The 6,246-nt window shown below is 33.9% G+C and overlaps 1 long non-coding RNA gene across 1 annotated transcript; it reads right to left on the bottom strand.

The window, feature by feature from the left end:
* Positions 1-606: 606 nt before the first annotated feature.
* Positions 607-1,459, bottom strand: LOC143595299 (uncharacterized). The gene is made up of 3 exons (XR_013146499.1): positions 1,378-1,459; positions 963-1,274; positions 607-909 (listed from the first exon to the last, which is right to left on the bottom strand). It is a non-coding gene; the product is annotated as an uncharacterized LOC143595299 (long non-coding RNA).
* Between the last annotated feature and the right edge of the window lie 4,787 nt (positions 1,460-6,246).

Genomic DNA, 6,246 nt, shown 5'->3' with positions numbered 1-6,246 from the left:
ATTTTATTCACGTATCCATAATAAGAACAAAGTGTGGTTATAGGGTTATGAATGTTTCGCGAAAATAAGGTTTTTCAATACTTTGATTAATAAACAAAATTAAGTTAAAAAATCATTTATCAAACATACGCATGTTAAAGTCTTAACACAAAATATAAACATACTTGATGGATCTCTTATACTTCTGCCCTTGTTATTTTTCATTTTAAAAAAACATATTCATATGGTAATTTTTATTTTATAGTTGTAAGACATTTCATACATGAATACACACTATATATATAACTATTCTAATAAAGTAAAATAATTGTAAACACTTATCATCTTTGTTTAATTCTAACAATTTTTTTCTCTTCAAAACTAAGATCTTAATTGACCTCTAATATATGTAATAGATCGATAATTATTCACTTTCTTTTACACTCAATTTATATTATATCTATGCAATTTTATAAAAATAAATATTAACATATTATTTTACTGTATATTTCAAAATACTTGGTGAAATCCAAAAATCAACAACAAACCATGTTCTCAAATATTGAAAAAAATATAATTTCAAATGTTATCATAAACATATTGTAAGGCCCCGTTCCCGGTAGCCCTACTTTAGCATCGGATTTATTCATAAACACAGTTCTTACAATCAGAGTTAATTAAAACTTTCGCGGAAACGTTTACTTGAAGCATTCGTTACAAAACATTCAATCTCTTCTTTGATACCATAAAACAAATCATTATATTTAAAACATCTTTTCTTCCATCTTCAGATGCCAGCCGTTCAATCCATGCCATGTGTCATCCTCATGCCTTCTCGATAAACATATATACATGCGTGCATACTAAAAGTCAGCTACGCTAAGTGAGTTCTAGTTAATCAGACGCCATACAATACATACACATATCATACTTTCATACATATCCGAAGATACATATCCATACTTAACCAATACCATACATACATACATACATACATACAATCACTAATCCTAGTCTACCGAGAGTACGCTCATAGTCCGCCATCTATACCTGTACTCAAGGTCGTGAACACGTAAAAGGTCCGCAGTCCTTACCTATGTTCACAAGTTTTGGTACGTGCAAGGTCCGCAGTCCTTCCCTGTACCACCCTACTATAACAACACGTACAAGGTCCTCAGTCCTTCCCTATGTTGCAACCTAAACCATAGCACGTACGAGGTCCACAGTCCTCCCCTATGCTACCACAACACAAATATAGCACGTATAAGGTCCACAGTCCTTTCCTGTGCTGACGCCTATCTACAATACGTATAAGGTCCGCAGTCCTTATCTACGTTGGCGTCAATCACCTATAACCATAGCACGTACGAAGTCCACAGTCTTCCCCAATGCTACCACAACACAAATATAGCACGTATAAGGTCCACAGTCCTTTCCTGTGCTGACGCCTATCCACATTACGTATAAGGTCCGCAGTCCTTATCTACGTTGGCGTCAATCTCCTATAACACGTATAAGGCCCACCGTCCCTATCTACGTCTACATCTATCATCTACATCACGTATAAGGCCCGCAGTCCTTAACTACGCCATCACCAGCCGAGTCTAGGTCCAACAGAAGTTAGAGGGATTTGCCATCCTAACTTAATATGTCGAACGTAGGACTCAAATACCATTTATGTACCTGTACACACATACTTCACATATACAATAATTATATTATAGCATAAGAACACACTAGGCGTTCTTTACATCGTTCATTTAACAACCATACCCCTTGTCGATACGTGCAATATCCGAAGATCGTTCACGCCCCGACAAGTGTTCATTTGTAATGTTCATACATCTTCCATATATAATATTCATACCTTTATTTATAACCTGACAGTACGCGCAATATCCGAAGATCGTTCGCGTACCGACAAGCAATCATTCATACCTATCACATATATCACATATGGTATACACTTATCACTTAGGATAAATGTATTAACAACACGTCGAGTATGCACACAGCCCCGAAAACATAACAAGGAATGGGGCTAGAAACTCACCTGAACTCGGTTACTTCTTCTGCTAACGGTTACTCCTTCTTGAGCTGTGCGCGTCTAACCGTTTAATAATTACAGTATTAAGTACCGCTCTAGTCATCTCATTGCTACTTAATTAGTCTTACACGTCTAAGCTGTTTTACTTCATTACATCATTACCTGGTTAGTTAATTGTTACTCATTAACCTTTAAAGGTATCTTTCATAAATTGCCAAACTCCAAGGGCTGTTATGTAATTATATAATTCTTTTCTAAGTTCCGGGACCATTCTGTCTTTATATTAAACTCCTAGTTCGTTACTTTGCCCTAAACGAATTGGGTAAAGAATCATCCTCTGATTCGCTAAGCTCCCATAACGAACTAGCTAACGAATCACCCTCTGATTCGCTAAGCTCCCATAACGAACTAGCTAACGAATCACCCTCTGATTCGCTAAGCTCCCATAACGAACTAGCTAACGAATCACCCTCTAGTTCTCTAAGTTTCCTTAGCGAACTAGCTAAAGAATCACCCTCTAGTTCTCTAAGTTTCCTTAGCGAACTAGCTAACGAATCACCCTCTAGTTCTCTAAGTTTCCTTAGCGAACTAGGGTTAGGTCAGGGAACATTCCCTGACACCTTTATCTTTTCCGGCGCCGCCTTTCCGGCAGATTACCGTGTTTTCGCCGGAAAAATGAGATCTCACTCGTTCTTCCACCGTTTTCATCGTTTTTCGTCCCGTTTGATCCAGATTTGAGCTAGGGTGATCCCTAAACTCATCTTAGGTCCGGTTTATACCCGATTTCACCCGGATCTTGTGATTTAAACGGTTTAACGGTGTCGGCTCGTCGTTACGCGACTATAACTAACGTTTTAGGCTCGTACAATATTAAACTATCATTACCTCGGGTCAGAAATCGATTATCCTTCTTCTTCCTCTTGATTTCGGCTAGAGAGAGAGAGAGAGTAGGATGAGAGAGAGAGAGAGCTAAGTGTGTGTTTTGGTGGTGTATGGATTATGTGTGAAATGAATGGAAAATGGGGATTAAGGTTTATATAATTATGGATCATGGGCTTAAGCCCATGGCCTCTTCCTTCCTTCCCAAGTCCATAACCCATATCCATTACCCAACACTAGCCCGACCCATACTAGCTTCTACTCTATTAATTATTTCCCGACTAACCCGAGTAAACTTTCCCACTGATATTAATTTATTTAATTATAAATTTCTTATAAATTTCGGGATGTTACACATATTGTACACGTATATTATAAAAGATTGTAAAGAAAAACAAAACTCGATCCATTTTTTTTACAAAGTAATTTTTTAATTATTAAATTATGAATATATGTTTAGAAGTCTATCCATTTTTTTTAAAATCAATCCATTTATCTGTTGTTGTTGTTATTATTATTATTGTAAATTGTCATATAAATTTATAAATTTTAAATATATTTATTTTTCGGTTAATTTAGTAAACTACATATTTGTTAAAATGTAAGGATAATATATACGAATCACTTTCAAACATAACAAAGTTTATCATATTGAATTTCTTATTTTTTTTTATCAAGGATTGATTAGGGTTTGTTTTTTGTGAAACTTAAATTTGATTTTTATGGGTTAGAGGTTGATAAATAAATTGTTTGGTACAGGTTAACTACATTTATGTCAAAATTTCTTAAGGGTCAAAAATGGGAAATTTGAGTATTATTAAAAGTTTGAGAACGCAAATAGATTTATCGTCAAATATGTTATGGATTCAAAGTGTTGACTTGAAAATGCCAAACGGATGAAAGTTGGAATTTTAAACATAGTTATGGTTTCAAATTTATTTTCGAGAGCATTTTTTGAAATAATCAAAAGGTTCCGGATTTGACGAATTGACTAATTTTCCCTAAACTATTAAAATTTAAGAACAGATTAATTGCGAACACTCTCGACATGCCACCCCATGCATATCAATGCTTATAACTTTATCAAATTTGAAATATTTATGTCAGCTTTGACTTTTCTTTCAGTGGTGATCAAAACATTGAACGTTGCATGAGAAGCATGTCATGCAAAACTATGCTCAAATTAAACAAAATATTCATAAAATTGAATGAGTTAACATGTTAATTTTTATGTTATCATTATAATAAAGTCGAGAAGCCCCCCTGAAATTTATCAAAATAAAATTCATGGTGTAGCTCTATAAAAACATAGTTTTTGAAGAATATCCGTCGTTACAATTTAATGTTCTCATTTTGTTCGATAGGTGGTAAATTGATAAATATATCAATACAGGGAAATGCTCCTTAGGCTGAGTGGTTAAAACTACTATCGTATGAGAAGTCTTATTTCTAAAATTGGTTCATAACTTAAATTCTTTCAATTATACATATATAACACGTATAGTGAAATTGTCAATAGAAAGAAACATTCTCGAGTACGTTTTTGCACGTATATTTTTTTTATTAAGTTCATTTAAAAAAATTATTTTGTGATATAAATAAAATTATTTTATGTACACATAATATAGATACAAGCATAGATGTAATACATTTTTTTATATACGCTATGCAATTATTTGTTTTACTTGTAATTTCATAATTTGAATTATCACATGTGTGACACGAGCTCTAGAACTAGTATATATATATGTGTGTATGTGTGTGTGGAAATGGTCAAGAAAGAACTCCTGATAAGTCAAGATTGTGTTAATATCTACATTACATAAGACATTTTCATGAGGAACCAAAAGTTTTAAAAGGGTCCTCGGATAATTTACAGTTATTATGTGATATGGCCATCAAGGTCTGGTACAAGAGGAGTTGACTAGTAAAGGTAAAGAGACCATTTGACATATATAACTCGTAGATCATGTGCAGTTAATACTTCCCTCCAAACATTACTCTCTCTCTCTCTCTCTCTCTCTCTCTCTCTGACACACACAAACCAGTGTTGTGTACAAAACTTGACTTACACCTATGGGTGGGGTGGGGCAATGTAGGTGGCGTTTGGATAGAATTTTGGAGCTATAACACTCCACTGCGAATGGTCTTATTGTTGAAAAAAGCTCAATCCAGTGTATGGATGCATTGGAATTTAAAAAAAAACATTACAAACGCAATATGTTTATGTGGTACCAGGCATCTAATGGACAAATGCAGTATTCTTATGTGGTACCATGGTATTTCGAGGGGAACTAAAATGACCATTATTTAAATGGTTTTTTTTTTAAATCAGACGTTTTGGTATGCCATTTCTCACAATCATAGTTAACAATTCAATCCTGTTATTTATTTATTTCTTTTTTTGTTGTTGTTGTAGTTGTTGTCAAACTGGATCGTTAACACCCTATCCTATTCTAGAGAATGCGAATGTACTTCAAAGTAGAAATATACAAAGTAATGGATGATTTAATCTAAATTGATCTTTGATTCTATTAAAAGAAACTGAGGAAAAGCATCAATTTGTTGAGCATCTGACTCTAAATTAATCTTTGCAAGTTATGATCCAAAAAAGGCCATCATATTGATCATGTGTTTAATTTTATAGGAACTACATAAGTACATATGTATTTGTTTGTGTGATGCTTGGAGTAAGTGATCTGCTATCTAGATGGGTTATTAGATGATTAATCATAGCTTCTTGTAGAAGAGTAAAAGAAAAGATTAAATATGGGACAAGTGAAGACACTTGAAAAAAGCTTTGAATTGGGTAATAAGCTCGAACTTCAAAGAATATGAAGCTTGCAAGAACAGTTGGACTAAAACCAAAACAAGCTTTTTATTTGGTTTCAAAACATATTAGCTAGATGGAAAATCAAACAAATGCCTTTGTGGGTCCTTCGTTATCATTATCTCGTCCCTCAGTAATGAGGTTTTAATGGTATGATTAATCTCGCACCATGCTTTACCATAATTTGAAAATTTTAACCTTTTTATCTTCTACAGGCTTAAATGATCATATACCGACCTTTTTACTTCTTTAGGGTGTTATATCAAGACGTAAAGAGGTTGTCGAGGATGCGAAATCTCTTCTAGATCATTATTATTCAGAAGGAGGTTTGTTACCAGTTTTGGAAATAATCAGTTCTTACTTCTCAACAGTTTTGAAAAGCTATATATGTCGTGAAGCGCGGGCTACTCTCTAGTATTATACTGTTATAATATTGAAATCTCACCATATGTTTGGGCTTTCTAGATGGACCCATATATTGTTTAGTTTGGGTTTCATGTGGGCCCATGTT

Source organism: Bidens hawaiensis, unplaced genomic scaffold, assembly GCF_021521415.1.
Source record: "Bidens hawaiensis isolate Kalapana, Puna unplaced genomic scaffold, B.hawaiensis_p1.1 tig00044876_1, whole genome shotgun sequence".
Classification (NCBI taxonomy): domain Eukaryota; kingdom Viridiplantae; phylum Streptophyta; class Magnoliopsida; order Asterales; family Asteraceae; genus Bidens; species Bidens hawaiensis.
This window is presented reverse-complemented; position numbering and strand designations above follow the sequence as displayed.